This window comes from Periplaneta americana, chromosome 10, assembly GCF_040183065.1.
Source record: "Periplaneta americana isolate PAMFEO1 chromosome 10, P.americana_PAMFEO1_priV1, whole genome shotgun sequence".
NCBI lineage: Eukaryota > Metazoa > Arthropoda > Insecta > Blattodea > Blattidae > Periplaneta > Periplaneta americana.
In genome coordinates this window covers 8,841,592-8,859,580 of record NC_091126.1, presented here as the reverse complement: position 1 = coordinate 8,859,580, position 17,989 = coordinate 8,841,592, and the positions used below count along the sequence as shown (strand labels likewise).

At 36.8% G+C, this 17,989-nt stretch overlaps 1 protein-coding gene across 2 annotated transcripts in view; it reads left to right on the top strand.

The window, feature by feature from the left end:
• Positions 1 to 938: 938 nt before the first annotated feature.
• LOC138707422 (uncharacterized) overlaps positions 939 to 17,989 on the top strand; it is a 40,158-nt gene continuing 23,107 nt past the window's right edge. For both annotated transcript variants that reach the window (XM_069836819.1, XM_069836820.1), the window contains exons 1-2: positions 939 to 1,061; positions 13,588 to 13,753. The gene's annotated coding sequence lies outside the window, so the exon portion shown is untranslated. The remainder of the gene's footprint in view (positions 1,062 to 13,587; positions 13,754 to 17,989) is intronic.

Below are 17,989 nucleotides of genomic sequence, written 5' to 3'. Positions count from 1 at the left end.
TGAACTGTTGTATCAGTGAAGCGAGGTGAGTCAGTGAAGTTATGGTTTTACAGTGCAGTGAACAGTTCCGATCAGTGATAATTTATAGCGTCAATGAAATGTGTTCTATAGTGTCAGTGAAATGTGTTACAGAGTGTCAGTGAAATGTGTGCTAAAGTGTCAGTGAAATGCGTCATAGTGCCACTACAGGGAATGAGATGAGAGTAAAGTGAAAGACTATTGAAACTTATGTAGGACCTATAGATAATTATGTAGGTTGTATTGTAAAATTAGGTATTTTATTTTATGTTTTATTATTATTGTGTTAAATTGTATTGTGTATTATTATTGTTTGTATTGTGTATTATTATTGTATTGTGTGTAAAATTGTATATGTGTTGTAAAATTGTATTGTGTATTGGTTATCATTTTATTGTGTATTGTTAATATTGTATATACCACTGCCACCGGGTGCTTGCCCACTTGCAGTGTAAATAAATACACACATAAATACACACACATGTCTGACCGTGAGACGAGCGGACCCAGTTTCACATTCTGGTTGAGGTTTTCCCGGGAATTTCCCTCAACCCATTAAGATCAAATGCCGGGTGTCTTTTGGCGCCGGACCCTGGAATCATTTCGCCTTCATCTCACTCAGACGCTATATAACCATAGTAGTTGAAAAAACGTCGTAGAGTAACCATTCAAAAAACCATTTAGCTGCAAGGCTCCTATGTTCCTGGAAATTCTGGGCTCTTGATAATATGATAATTCTTAAGCATTGTTCTTGAGATAGGATGGGACAATTAGGCGCCGAGTATCACTTTCTGTATTGTTTAAACTCAGCCACAGAAGAATAGTCTTCTTGGAGGCGTTTGATTTGACGTGTAGGAAGCCATGGAAGGATCCGGAGCGATCACCGGACCTCCAGGCCTCGCCGTTATAGCTGTTGCACCCTCGCAGTTATTAAGTTATTGTGGGTCGGCGGGCCCTCAGCCAGCTGGAACTGGCCCGTCAAGCTCTCTGTCGTGTGTTGTGGACCCACGGCCTGGATCGGAGGATCATGCCGCGGTCTTCAGGTAAGATTATTATCTTCAAGCAACAGGTATTCAACCACCATATTAGTAACCACGGACATCAAAGTTCTATCAAATCTCAATTGCATGTTCAGTTGCGGCTGTTAATTCAATATCGAAATCGATTTTTGTACATTACAAGGCATGAAATTATTACTTCTACACAGCTACTAAAAGCTGTTTCAGCCAACATGACGGACGGATTAAAGAAAGGAGACAAAGTGGAGCTGGGAAAGCACGCGGTAATTGGTAATTGCTGTAGGCAACCAGTTTCTGAAATATAAATACAAACATTAATTTTACTCTGATTTATGCACTATTCACTTACAAGCAGTGGCGGTGCGTCAATAAGAGCATAAGAGCACTTGAACACCTTGTTTCCATTAATGCACGACTAGTTTTATTATTTAATACCGTATTGACGTAGTGGGGATGTATAATATCAGGATCGGGTATTTTAAACTTCCCGCATCTTGCATAAACTTCTTATGTAAACTTGGCAACATCCGTTCACGTACAAGCCGTGCTCTTTTCAAGAAGGTTACAGAAATTTCACGCATGCGCGGCAGAAAATTGTCTTTCGCTGGCCGCTTATGACTCGTCAAGAGCACAAAGCGTTAAGTGAACAGCGAATCTATCCTACAGATGTCAGGTGCATCGATGCCTATCGTTTACGTGCTATATCTCGAGATGGAAATTTAATTAGTCTGTATTTTAGCCTGCAGGTGTCAGCATCTCACTGTCGGAACGTTTACTTTATGTGGATGTGTGTACAGTGCTGCTTCGAGAGTGTAGTTTGTGAATTACTATACTTCAGTGTCGGCATATAGCATAGTTTGACTTTCAAAGACGTGCTGGCTGAATGTGATGATGGTATGAATTTAAATATCTGTATGGTGGTATATATTATTTAAGAATAATATTTACTGGCATGTATTTATAGTAATCAATCTATGCGATTGGGATTAGAGTACTGGTATAGGCTATAGTGTATCAGTGTGTTGTGAATCAAAATATATTACTGAACACACGCTTTTGTAAATTGTGTTATGTATTAATTTTTAACAAACGTAAACAATGAACTCTGTTCAAGTAATTTTGAAGAGTAAAGAACTGGGTAAACTGGCTTACCAGGAAAAATTGGAAATAAAAAGACTAGGTTTCATTATTATTATTATTATTATTATTATTATTATTATTATTATTATGTTGTTTGAATTTATATACGGTTTTTTTGACAGCGAAACATTGGAATCATGACATTTCATATTAGGCTTAAAACATGCAATTTCAAATTCTCTTCGATTTTGGAACACAAAATTGTGAACACACATAATATTTTATTACGAGCCACCACTTCTTACAAGAGAACACTTCAAAACCATCAGGTCTGAATTAATATTGAAACACTGCACACTAGGATGTACGGAACTGTAAATGAAAGATTTAATAAAATGGTAGCTGTGAGAAAGAAGGGAAATTTTCTACAAATAGCTCGAAACCGCGCTTGAGTCGGGGAAGTTTAACTACGAAATGTTCATTCTCATAGAAGTTCCTCAGTTTAGGGTTAGTATACAAGTTCATTGTTATAGAGTTAACGCTAAGGTTTCACACTTCACTTCGGAGCAATTACAATTTATGGAGAGGCGAGGTGTGCCGGAAAGGCAGCAATTCGATTTTATTAAGCACGGTTTTCACAGGGTCGGATTCCTGCACGTTCAACATTTCTTTCTCCTGCCCAAAATTTATTATTAAGATGGTCCAGAGGCAACTATCCATTCTATAAACATAATAGTTTAGTGCATTAACATGGAAGTACAAGAGAGAAGCTAACTTCATTAAAAGTTTTGTTCAAAGAACTATGCTCTACCACTTGTCAGAGATCGGAAGTTTACAAGCTGCGTACGATATAATTTATATAATCAAATAGAGAAAAGTGCGGAGAGAAAGTGGAAGAGGGCTAAACATTCAGGAACTTGCAAATATAATGGCAGAAATCCTTGAATCAATTTTACTTTTTGTTAACCGGCGTAGCCTAGGCTCAAGATCTGAGCCTACTCTTGAATTATTCTTGACCGATTACCTGGTCAGATTTCTTTCGAGAATTTCCCAACTCTAAAGCGAATATCTGGCAATACCATGGCATTCGTGTTGGCAAATACCATCTGGCTACCACTAATTCCACAGACAAGCACAATAATCCTTCAAGCTGCAGTTCATCTGAAGCAGAAAAAAAAATGCATGGTACTTAACCTCTTCTGTCCCGAGACAAATTTAAAGTAAAAAAAAAATATTAAAATATTATTTATTGGATAATTGGCAATACAAAGACAAACACTAATCAATCAAAATTTTTATCATAACCTCAATTCTTGTTTTATGCTACGTATCATATGTGATACCTTGGGATTCTATCGGGACTTAATTTGATATCCATTCAGTTTTATTTGTTTTTCAAAAATGCATACAATTACTTACAAATAATGAAATGTAAGTATCTGTATTCCAGTAGCAACACTACGCTTAGAAATCATGACAAATATAATACTTCCATTAAATATATACATTATATAGAAAATACATTTCCTTCGTGGGAGAAAAGATGATCTGTAAAGATGCTCTGTACCTGGAACTACACTACCGGTAAAAAAAAAGCATCTGAAGAAGAATAAGAGAATAACAGCAACAACACTACGTGATATATATATATATATATATATATATATATATATATATATATATATATATAGGGTGATTCAAAACCTCTGAGACAAACTCTGAGGAGTGATAGATCTAACAATAAGGAACCTTTTTGTTAAACAATCTATGCCTTTTGACGCGTCGTTTCGAAGTTACCGTTGAAAATGTTTTTGCGCGGGCGTACGTCAATGTATGCGAATGTGTGCACCCCTGTTTGTTTGTTTGTTTGTTTGTTGAGATCTTTGTAAGAGACGAGAAGGGTTGTTGTTGTTTGTTTACGTTTAACGTTTAATCCTTTTACTTTCAGTTCAGTGTAATCATCAATTGAGAATAGATGTCTACACATTTCCCGACTTAGCCGACATCGTAATGTGTTAAGGGAGGCTCGCGGAAACGCAAGAAGAGCTCTCCACATGTACCAACAACAGTTTCAAAACAGAAATCACCCTCACCACACAATGTTTGTTGGACTTTGTCAGCGCCTTCGAGACGATGGGTCTCTTCGTCTCCGGCGCATTGGTGGAAGACCGCGTAAACATCCATCTGCCCACAATTTTTTACTAAACTGTCCATCTATTGGAGTATTATACAATACACGTGTACAGTGATCAAATCTGATTGGCAGTTTCACACACACTCCCTATCCCAGCCATTGACTTAGTATACGATTTGTTTCTGCCCACACATTTTTAATAAACTGTCCATTTATTGGAGTATTATACAATACACGGGTGCACTGATCAAATCTGATTGGCAGCTTTACACACTCCCTATTACAGGCATTGACTTAGTATACGAATTGTTTCTGCCCAGAAAATTTTTACTAAACTGTCCATTTATTGGAGTATTATACAATACACGGGTGCACTGATCAAATCTGATTGGCAGCTTTACACACTCCCTATTACAGGCATTGACTTAGTATACGAATTGTTTCTGCCCACAATTTTTTACTAAACTGTCCATTTATTGGAGTATTATACAATACACGGGTGCACTGATCAAATCTGATTGGCAGCTTTACACACTCCCTATTACAGGCATTGACTTAGTATACGAATTGTTTCTGCCCACAATTTTTTACTAAACTGTCCATCTATTGGAGTATTATACAATACACGTGTACAGTGATCAAATCTGATTGGCAGTTTCACACACACTCCCTATCCCAGCCATTGACTTAGTATACGATTTGTTTCTGCCCACACATTTTTAATAAACTGTCCATTTATTGGAGTATTATACAATACACGGGTGCACTGATCAAATCTGATTGGCAGCTTTACACACTCCCTATTACAGGCATTGACTTAGTATACGAATTGTTTCTGCCCAGAAAATTTTTACTAAACTGTCCATTTATTGGAGTATTATACAATACACGGGTGCACTGATCAAATCTGATTGGCAGCTTTACACACTCCCTATTACAGGCATTGACTTAGTATACGAATTGTTTCTGCCCACAATTTTTTACTAAACTGTCCATTTATTGGAGTATTATACAATACACGGGCGCACTGATCAAATCTGATTGGCAGCTTTACACACTCCCTATTACAGGCATTGACTTAGTATACGAATTGTTTCTGCCCAGAAAATTTTTACTAAACTGTCCATTTATTGGAGTATTATACAATACACGGGTGCACTGATCAAATCTGATTGGCAGCTTTACACACTCCCTATTACAGGCATTGACTTAGTATACGAATTGTTTCTGCCCACAATTTTTTACTAAACTGTCCATCTATTGGAGTATTATACAATACACGGGTGCACTGATCAAATCTGATTGGCAGCTTTACACACTCCCTATTACAGGCATTGACTTAGTATATGAATTGTTTCTGCCCACAATTTTTTACTAAACTGTCCATCTATTGGAGTATTATACAATACACGGGTGCACTGATCAAATCTGATTGGCAGCTTTACATACTCCCTATTACAGGCATTGACTTAGTATACGAATTGTTTCTGCCCACAATTTTTTACTAAACTCTCTATCTATTTGAGTATTATGCAGTACACAGGCACAGTATCCTTTTTTTTTTTTTTTTGACCCGCACTTACAGTCTTCTACTAGTTCCACACTGAATTCAGTTGACGACACAAAAATGGACGTATTTTCAAACTACTTTAGTAGAGCTAGTTTGTTGTCATTTCTCACCACTTACTCGTAACTATCCCTACCTTTATTCTTCATATCAGTGCCACTTTTCAGTGAAGTGTATTATATTGTAAAGATTTTTTTTGGTTATATGAAAATTTTGCGAGCATGAAATAACAGCTATCAGGTTTATACAATATTATTATAGAAAACTATAGTAATGTGATTTATGATACGTCATGATAGTGACCAAAGGTATCGTCAATGTAGTGTTGTACGCCTGTATGAGAACCCAAACAATGTTTCTGTTATTATTACGTGAATAGGTAATGTGTAAGAATGTATCAACAGTTAATATTATTTCATTTAACATATAACAAATCGGCAATTATATTTGCTTTTCTCCGCCATGCTGCTGACTAGACGGAATGATAAATTCAAGCAACTGGAGGCTTCTAGTGACAAGTAAATAGAAGAAACTGAATGATAACCAGAAAGCGCAGATGGCATAGTATAAGATACCTCTGGCCACGGACCTATAGAAGCGCATAATGAATGACATGAATAAATTTCTAAGCTGTCATATATGATACCGAAGGACAGACGAGGTTAAGAGATATGTAGTGCAAATTACAAAATCGGCTGACATCGCCTCTGCAGGCTTCATAAATAAAATATAAGTGTCGACACTTTCTTAAGAATTTATAATTGATATGTGGTCACTAGGTCGCTTCAATTGAACACAATTGCCTCCCACATGTGCGTGTGGGCCCGCGTCCGGCTGGGCCCAATCAAGACCGATTATTTCATTTCAACCACGTTGTACAGACTTCTTCCACATCCTCTTATGCGGTTAACATTTTTTTTTTCAAATTATATTTTTCTGCATGCAATGGTAGTCAAATGGTTAGAGAATCATCTTTCCATGTCCGAAATCCGGGTCGAAGTCCCGCTCCTTACGATTTTATTAATGCCCTTTACTAACTGGTTAACTCTCGCTACTGAACCGAAGAAAATACAGGTCGATGTACACAGCAGTTTCTGCGGCAGTGGAAAATTTTCGAATTTAACACTGGCAAAGAAATCTTACAAAATCCTTAAGTTGAAATTCACTTTCAGTTGCAATGTGATGGGAAGGTTAAATACAAAAATATATTCCAAATTCAACCGTAAGGTACAAAAGCAGCTTCCAAAATAGCTTAGAAACCGATTTTGATTAACTGGTTCTACAACTATTGACGTACAAGAATCTGACACGTCTACTACTACTACTACTACTACTACTACTACTACTACTACCACAGTCTACTATATACAGTCACGAAGCTTGAGTTTTGAGGGTGCTAGAAACAATAGACTGTGACGGTACTATTTTGCATTGCCTGTAATGAGGTGATATTAGCGATCCTAGTGGTGAGCAACTACCTATTGTTTGCATATTTACTACGTATTGAGCTTCGCGACTGTATATATTACACTGTGCTGCTACTACTACTACTACTACTACTACTACTACTATTACTACTACTACTACATTCATGAAAAAACTGAGTGAATAACACATACTAAATATCAAATAATACAATATTATTGGAAGAAGGTAAAAGGCACAATTACGTGCAAAAATATAACATGTGAAACCTTAAAAACCAAATTAAATATCCGCGTCTTTCAAAGTTTCGTCCACACCTGTGGAGTAACGGTCAGCGCGTCTGGCCGGGAAACCAGGTGGCCCGGGTTCGAATCCCGGTCGGGGCAAGTTACCTGGTTGAGGTTTTTTCCGGGGTTTTCCCTCAACCCAATACGAGCAAATGCTGGGTAACTTTCGGTGCTGGACCTCGGACTCATTTCACCGGCATTATCACCTTCATTTCATTCAGACGCTAAATAACCTAGATGTTGATACAGCGTCGTAAAATAACCCAATAAAATAAATAAATAAATTCAAAGTTTCGTATCAGAATATGCCACGTACAAGTTTTCTGAAGCTTTCTTAACTTGAATATTGTCCGTATCATGACTGTTCACAATAAATTGCAATGCATTCAATACTCGGTAATAGGTTCACTATAGTCTTCATCACGGCCTGGACAGAAAGATTGCCCTCTGTTTTCTAGTTCATGATGGAGATGGAACAGGTGGGTTAACAAAACGTATAGGCCTATTTTCTCAGGTTTTCTTTCAGGTCCTCGTTTCTTTTGCGTTGAATGTTCATAGAGAGGAACATTACTGTAAGGGACGAAAGAGACGACATAATTTTTATCATTATCTTTTGCTAGCAAATGAGACTTTTGAATAAGCTAGTAAACAGTATTCCAGAATATGGCTGCAATCTATACTACCTATTTGTGACTCATGGCTGGTCTGAGTTGTGCAAGTGGTAGATGCGTTCAACTGCAGCAGCTGTTCAGCATCTTGTAAATGCCCGCATTCTTCTCAGGGACAGGGTTCTTTGCAGAACGAACAGTTATATTTTTTCCAATGAAATTTATGTACATTTAAAGAACACAACAAAAATTCTTTCAGTAGTTTATTATCAAAATACACCGCTCTCTTAAATTGACTGAGAATTTTGGGAATTAAATCAATGGCTTTCCAAGAACGCGCTATGAAATGCTTCATATAAAACAATTTTGAACTAGAAAAAGAAGCAGAAACGAGAAAAATCGCATTTAATTATTTTGTTTGAAATATCACAAAGAATAACCCCCTGAAATTAATGACATTACTCTGGATATTATATGAGATTATATATAATCCTGCTTCAGCCCTGACAGCAAGATCCCATTCCTAAAAATGTGTCTCATAAGCCCCGACATCTCAAATGTTATACAGGGACATCATTTTATTTTTACTAACATTTCTAATATTAACCTGGCTATACCTTTAAATCAACAATTAAGAACCGGAAACACCGTTTGCTACCTCCTTCCACGACTGGAGTTCGATGATACTGGCGTAATATACAAACAAATCACTTTACTACGTATAGGAGGGAAGAAAAGTAGTTCATCCATTTACGTAAACTAGAAAATATCGCGATTTTGAGTTTGATAATTTTCATTAGGTTTTTGTTTAATCAAAATACAGTACAGTATTAACAATGAGTGTTTTTACTCACGAACTGAGCTTTCCATGCGTACGTATTCATTATGCAGTGTATATTATACTGTCTACAGCACATCAGCGTACACTATAGAGAAAGAAGTTAAATTGAAAAATAATCATACTGTAATATGGATATTTAAATACATTTTTGAAAATGGTGGCAGTTCATTTCGATACAGGCTTCAGTTCTAATGTGCATATTATCGCACTATAGACTATTGTACCTAATTCCAATTACCAGGTTCGTACTTCGTACTAGTAACTCATGTTGAAATAATTCTGTACCTACTCTATAAAAGAGGCCTTACGTAAATTCAATTTTCACTTCTGCCCGATCCGAAAAGATAAAATTACTCAGACATGCTATCTACTCTCCGTCCAAGTGGTTACGTCGCAGCGTCGTAGAAAGGGAGGAAATTATGTGACAGTTAATTACTTAACGAGGCCCTTTTATTTAAGTTATTTTAAACAATTGTATGGGTATAATATTACGTAGACGTCCAATTCCTAACAGAAATTAATGTTCCCAGAAAAGAGCTAAGACAGCCCAGCCAGTAGCATTTACAGAGAGGCGAATAGAAGCAGGCGGGGGAAACCGGGATGCGACGTAGACAAATGGAAAATGATACAATATTGAAAGCTCTTTCGTCACTGGAAAACGCGAACATATTTTTGGAACGTACTGTTCACTATGACGTAAGGCTACTATGACTGTATATGCGGTCATGGATCTGTGTGGAGGACGGTTGAACTTCATTAGTAGAAGGGGTGGGAGTGAAGTACATTCAAAAACTCAGGTACAATAAAAATAGAAGTAAAAATAAAATGATGTCCCTGTATCAGCTTCGGAGACCCATATAAAGGCCTCCCCACACCAACGCGAAAGATTCGCAGTGGTGGCGGCGAAGAAAATTTCGCGTATGCAGCGGCAACGAAATTTGCATTTTAACCGAAGCGTCAGTAATCGCAGTCTCTGTTATACTCCTCGTCGGATGAAGATGTTCTTTCATTTCTTGCATTACAACATTAAGAAAATGTACGTTTGTACTTTTTTTTCTCAGTATATATTCCTAAGTATCGTGTGCGTTTCTACTACTGGACAACAGTTGTGCTATGTTTTATTTCTGACACTATTTTATGTTCTACAGTTACGTCGAATGACTTGTACTACGGTTTGCTCCTGCGTTCGACTTCCGGCAATAACCATAATCATAATAATAAGGATTTCTGAAACCATAATTATATCTAGCAATGAAAAAGACTGACTTCACTTTGTTTTCACTTATTTTAACACTTTACTGGTTTGGTTAATTTCACTAATCACACTTAACTTAATTAATATCGCTTGTTTCACTTATTATGCCGGTTTTATTCAGAATACATAGGAAATCCACTTGATTTCTTGATTTTAGGTAATTTAAAATTCAGGACGACTTAAATAATTAGGCTAGAAACAAATCTATACTTTAATATAAAATTGTTTATAACACTTTGTCCTTGTGGCAACCTTTTAATAGAGAAAGTTTGTAGCAATAAACTATTTTATATAATAAATTTATAAATGTGTTAAATTAGCTTACTTACATAAAAAGATACATTACCATTGTGCCAAATTATGCCTTGATTTCTTGGGAAATTCCTTGAAGTAGGCCTATCTTCTCGAATCCATGTCTGATCTTAGTTGAAGACAACAATGATCTATCTATCTATCCAAAATGCCAAAAGTATAATAATAATAATAATAATAATAATAATAATAATAATAATAATAATAATAATAATAATAATCATCATGGAAGTGAACTTGAAGCAATCAGCATTTTTATTTCAACACCCGTACCTCACCATCAATCGACAAATTTCCCTTGAGAAGTGTAACTTATGTCTAAAGGAAAACTAAAGTGTAGTCATAATTAACACAGAATACAAATCAGCACATCCGAATATTATCTTTAACAGCGATAAGGTTATAGGTGAATACAATGGAATTACACGCAGGAAAATAGTTCGATTGACGTTTCGTAATATGTTTTAATACAACAGGCATACTTGTCGGCGTGTGAGGAATGCTTCGAAAGTTCGGAAGGGCATAACAGTGACACAGTGAATTAACACGACTTACTTTTGATACATCTTATTTTCAAGTGTAATTAATACAATTATCCTGTTTATGTGTAAGTGCATTCTCTAAGTGTGCACGGGCAGTGAAGGTGACTTGTTGGGGTAGTGCCTGCTAAGTGTCTATTTTTTTTAAATTTATCCTATAACATCATATTTAAAATTTGAAAATTAATTACAAGATGGCCATTTTAACAATAGGCCTATCTAGACAATGAAATAAAAATATTAATTACAAAGCATTGATTATTAGGGGAGAGTTGGGTAGTATCGGACATCGGGTAATATCGGACAGTGAGTTTCTTTCATCTACCACCAGATGATAGTACCTGAATGACATGGTTACGTTTCTGTGATGTCGCACACAGAAACGTAACCATGTTATTCAGGTACTACCATCTGGTGGTAGATGAAAGAAACGCACTGTCCGATATTACACGATGTCCGATACTACCCAACTCTCCCCTAATTGAGGTGTAGTAACACCCCAATCAAGTACTAATGTTTTTAATTGGTTATTTTACAACGCTTTATCAGCTGACATGGTTATCTAACATCTGGGTGAGATGAGCATTTTGCTCTTGATGTGTTGAAGAAAAGCCCCGGAAATAACCTCAACCAGGTAATTTGTCCCAAACAGGATTTGATCCCGGACCCGCTAGTTTCACTGTCCACAGCGGTGGATAAGTACTAATGTTAGGAGGAACTGCGCGACTTCGTAAGGGTTAATGAAAACAATTAATAGGCCAATTTATGCTTATTGGAACCACTCTTTCTTTTACTAGCTAATATAAAGGTTCCTAAAACACTAAATTAGAATAAAATATGAATGAGATTAATTTTGACAAAAATTATTAATAAATGTGGGCTTAGTCTATATTTCCTTTTAAAATCGAAACCTTTACTAAGCAAGATTATTATTATTTGTATCTTAGTAAGATGTTAACCCTTTCTAACCCAAATTAAATTTACAAGCAATCCATGTTGAAACAAATAGCTGTATTAGGACCAATTCAGTGACCAAGTTACGGGAGTGGCAACATTTGAAACAAAACTATATTGATGAAAATGTATTGAAATAGAAGTTATCCGGCAAAATTTACCTTCATATGTAACACACAAGTATATAAATGCTATAAAGTTAATTATTACCATATGGTATCTATAGGTAAGAAAGGGTTAAATGACACAAATTTCATACAGGCAGGTTCTCTAGTAATGTTTCTGTACCAAACAATGCTATGCTCTTCTGAAGGGCTGATAAAAATATAACACGTGGATATGAAATTATTGCTTCTAGACGGACCGCACGTAGACTAGAATTTTTCTGTTAAGACATGTTAAAAATGTGAATAACTTAGCCGTTTAGACTTGTAGGTCCATCGGTCGTCCTCCATTCTTGCGACGTGGACTATTCAGCTCCACTTACTTTTGAAAGCTAGATGTGCGATATCTGTAGATGATGTCGTTTGAAGCAGTCCTTCTTTGGTGATCTGTCTCTTAAGGATAAGCCTAGAATTTTGCGTATCATCTTCCGTTGGCATATTTGTATCGCTTTCGTCTGTTTAGGTGTTAGTGACCATGTCTGACTTACATAGCGCAATAGGCCTACTGGGTAAATGCAGGATTCTAGGGTGACTAGTTTTAGTGTTCTGCTGAGGGTTTTATCTTACTTACTTACTTACTCCATGGCGATTACGTTCCTTGAAGGAACAGAGCCTGCCTAGCAATAGAAGCCCATTCTCTTCTCCATGCTCTCATACCCATCTGCTTTATATCTTCTTCAAGCCTACAACCCATTTCTTCCTAGGTCTCCCAACACATCTTCTATCATCCGGCTTCCCTCTATAAATCTTTTTCAGTAATGATCCCTCTTCACGTCTTTCAACATGGCCGGCCCATCTAAACCTTGTGCTTCTAATTACTCCCATTATACGCGGTTCACCATATACCTCTTGAAGTTCCTTGTTATCTCCAATTTGCCATTCTCCATTCTACATTTTAGGCCCATATAATTCTTCTCAGAATTTTCCTTTCCCATGCCAGAATGAGGGTTTTATCTAGAAGCACGAATTTAAGGGACCAAAATGACGCCATGTCAGTGCGATTCACCGTGTATTTCCCTTGAGGATAACGTAACATAACAGACAAGTGATTTTAATAAACATAATAATACTCACAAACATGATTGGTTGACTAAAGTTAAAGAGGGCCTTCCGGTATGGTGGTCGTACCCCGGTAAAGACGTTTTGACCACATCGTCTGTTGAGCGAGCTGATATAAATTCCTCATGACTACGTGTAGCTTTATAGTACATATTTTCCCCATTCGTGAATTTGAAAGAAAGTAGTAAAATGTTGATATGTAGTGTTAAAGAATTTATACCAAACAACTGTGAAACTGGCTCACAGCCACTCGAACTATAAAGAAATGCAAAATGAAACAAATCTTCGGAGAAAATATGCCTGAAAACCGTCTTGTCTACCACAGATTTCGGAGCAGCAGCCTGTCCTCTTGGTGGGAAGTCCGGTCGGTCGCTGCGCACGTCAGCACCACAGGCCTGCAGCGTGTAGAAGTTCTCGACTTGCAGTGATAAGCAGTCCTACGTCACCGAGACGCTGTGCGCTGGCAAGAGGAACGCACGAGTGACCTGTAGGTAAGCGAGATTGACGTGGCTTCTGATGTCAGTCCCCGAAACGTGTCTTGTTAAATTTTCCAAGCTTTCGTCTGGTGAAGAAAGGCATACCGGTAATTAATTAAAACAGAAGAAATATTTTTGTTTGGAATCTGGGATTTAAACTTGAACCAGCGGAGTTTGTATGCGTTTATCATTGTAAATTTTAACCAAGAAGGCAAAATATGCAGACACAGCGTTTGAACATTTACCACGAAAATTCCCTTACTAAAGTAGAACCATAACGCACTCATCTCTGCTTTCCAGAGGAGTTGTGGGAGGTTTAATTACACACCGCTGACGACGGTCGCGCAGTTGACGGTAGATGGTGCTTAAATGCACATTCCAGAACACGTTATGACAGTAGCAGAATCTTCTGATGTGACAAAATACCGACATCCTCATTTTCCACTCGGACTGTTCGAGTGTTTTCACATGCAATGCAGAGAACGCTAAGATGACAGCACCGCTAACGCGAAAAATATTGTATGAGCGTAGTAAACAGTGCCATGTCAATTACACACGATTTACTATTTAAAACTTACGTCATCTGTGTCACGCAAATGACCTTCAAACTATCAGCGTGCTAGTGAGTCACAATGAACACAAATTCGTTACTCAGTTGTTTTCAGGGGTGCATAAGTTCTGCCCAAGGGCAGATCTTTCGCTGCAGATCAAGTATTCTTCAATCTTCCGTATTTTCTGCCTTCCTCTTAGTCTCCGCATATGATCCATATATCTTAATGTCGTCTATCATCTGATATCTTCTTCTGCCGCGAACTCTTCTCCCGTTCACCATTCCTTCCAGTGCATCCTTCAGTAGACAGTTTCTTCTCAGCCATTGAACCAACCAATTCCTTTTTCTCTTCCTGATCAGCTTCAGCAACATTCTTTCTTCACCCACCTTTTCTAGCACAGCTTCATTTCTTACTCTCTCTGTCCATTTCACACTCTTCATTCTTTTCCATATCCACATTTTAAATGCTTCTAGTCGCTTCTCTTCACTTCGTCGTAATGCCCATGTTTCTGCCCCATATAATGTTACACTTCACACAAAGCAGTTCACTAGTATTTTCCTTCCTTTTCCAGAAGTCGACAGAAATTGCTCCGTTTTTTATTAAGAGCTTTCTTTACCATTGCTATCCTTCTTTGGACTTCCTGGCAGCAGCTCATGTTACTGTTTATAATACACAACAAGATTTAAAGCTGTCCACTTGCTCTACTGCCTCATTTCGAATTAGCACATTTACCTTCTTCATCTTTCTTCAGATAACCATGGTCTTGCGACTTGTTTGCATTTATCTTCATTCCATACTTCTCCAGGTGCTATTTAGCTCCAGTAGCATGTCCCTTAGTATCGTCTTCTCTTGTGCTAACAACGCCATATAATTAGCAAATTTTATGCACTTTATTATTCTTTATCCTACTATCACCTCTACCAATTTCTGAAAACAGTTCTTCATTCAATCCTCTAAGTAGATGTTGAACTGGGTAGGTGATAAAGGACATCCTTGTCGTACACCTCTCCATATTTCAGTTCCTTCAGACATTTTTTTTTTCCTATTCTGACTTTGACTCGTTGTTTCATATAAAGATTACTGAACAACCTCCTTTCTTTCCAATCCACACATATTTTCTTTGGGATCCCCATCAGCTTATTCCAATCCACTCTGTCAAACGCCTTTTCTAGGTCCACAAATACTCATACACTTCTTTATTCTTCTCGAAGTATCTTCTGCCGATTTTTCGTAGTAGTCCAATTGCATCCCTCGTACCTTTTCCCTTCCTGAAGCAAACTGCTCTTCTTCAAACTGTCCTTTCATCTTAGAATATAAACGTCGATTCAGTATTCGCTGGAGAATCCTCGCCGAGTGCGATATCAGGCTGATAGTCCTGAACTAGTTACATTTCTTGGCATTACTTTTCTTCAGCGTTGACAGCAACATTGTCTCCTTAAAATCTTCAGGAGGATAACTTTGTTGTCTAGAACTGCATTGAAGTAGAACTCCAACTTGCTTTTCGTTTTATCGCGAGTGAAACAACTAACGAACAATATAACAGCAAATACATTAATGATTTACAATAGTCTATAACCGTGTTCTTTTTATAATACTATAAATTAAGTTAGGTCTCTTTCAAACAGTTTATAGTGGGTGACGGAAGCCATTTCTGGATCCCGTTAAATAAATAAATAGAGAAAAAGTTGAAAACTCGTGCCAGAAACTGCTTTACCGCACGGAATGCGATAAAGTAATAGTATATTAAGATATAATTACAATGATGGACAAATTACTCTTTATAAGGAATATTAATTATTATACCTGTATTGCAGTAAACATACCTATACTTCAGAGAAATAAAATGACATTTGGGAAAATATTTCATTGATTTTCAACAGACCATATGATGGACATCCATGCTAATGACATGACAAATTGCATATACAGGGTGTAAGGGGTATAAGTGCAATTATTTTAACTGATGATTATTCATGTCATAAGGAAGAAAAAATGTCCTTACAATTTTTTTATAGTTGCAATATTTAACTAATTATTAAAGTTTAGAGTATTAGACGTTTTGCAACGTTGCTGGATGGGGAGGAGGGAGTTTGTTTACGTACAGCTCAAGGGGGTACACACATACCGGTATAAGACAGATGTCCTCTTCTAATGCAGGAACGGACCATGACAATACTGTTGTTTACATAAAACGAGCAGCAAATAGGCTACAAACTTTCAATCTCATTAATAGAACATTATACTTTTGTAAATTTCCATTTTATGTAACAATATTGCTCCATTTTTTTATCGTACGTCTAAAAAATAAACAATAATGGTTTACTGCACAAAATCACACGAATTTTTTCTAATGCAACATTTTAATCTATCCCGCTTCCGTAAAGCAGTATCATTTTTTAACAAATTTCTGGTTGTGTGATTTTCGAAACAGGTTAAGAGACTCCTAGTTTCTAATAATCGTTGAGAAACTGCTACAAAAGTTCGCCGATTAGGTAACCTTCTTTGAGGAAAACGTTGACAGTACATTCTTCTTGCCGCACTTGAATTACGACGACTTTCTCCATAAATTAATAACATGATATTCCTAAACTGTGAATGGCATTATAAATTGTTTATCGAATACCTGGTACTGAACTGTCATCCGCTCGGCAGTAGACCTATGGACAGGGAGCTTGAACTCGGCTGACATGTACTGTACGTAGCCTACGTCTGCGCAAAGTACTGCCTGCTGAACGTTGCTACGTCTCTCACGCCAGAATATTAACAAATTTAAGCATGTATTTTTGTTTAATTTCACGAAAACGTAATAGAACACAATAAATATTTATTTAAACTAATATTAACTCTTTGCTAGATGTACCTACTGATGTCATTGTTTTCGTAATATTACTAACGATATACCCAGTATAACGCAAATAAAATAAGGAAAATTTTTTTCTGGGAAAACTATCAAGTTTTGACCCTATGCTGTATGGATATTTTTTTATCCTGTAGACTGTCCCCGACGACTGTGAAAAGGACGGCACTTATACCTTGTATAGTATTTTTTTTTCCTTCCTATTTTATAGTAATTTTCCAAGACAACTTTAGGGAAAGTGAAGGGGTGTAGGCCTTCTTTATGGAAAATTGTTTTAAATTTCTCTGCCAGCACAGTGAACAGTTTCACGGTGTTGAGACATGAAACTGTCCCCTAATTGTAGAATCACCCATATTCACAAAATCATACAACTTTTACATGTTGATACTCCTTCCGGGTAAGATAATTCACGTCTAATCTCAGCTTGAAAAATGGATTGAACGAACATTTAAGAAATACGAATAGTGGGACAGTGGTTCGTCGTGAGAGAGACGGAATAATGGTACAGTAAAATGTGTTTGAAGACACGTAGACTACTCGTTTTATGCGTTTCCCCATAATACTTCAACTCTTTATTGTGTTTCCACATAATATAAGTTGTACTTCATTTTCTTGAAGTATGTTACATGACTGGGGATCGTCCAGGGGTACGCATCCCACTGATGATGTATGTAAAAATGCTGACATTTATTTTATTATACTTGTTGATAATTATTGCATGATATTATAGTTTCTTTTGCAATATCAACTCTTGTTTTTCCTTGCTTGAATAATATTTTACGTAAATCATTAGTAAGGAGCGGATTTCTATGTAATTAAACATTATTTTTGCGTGCGATAAAA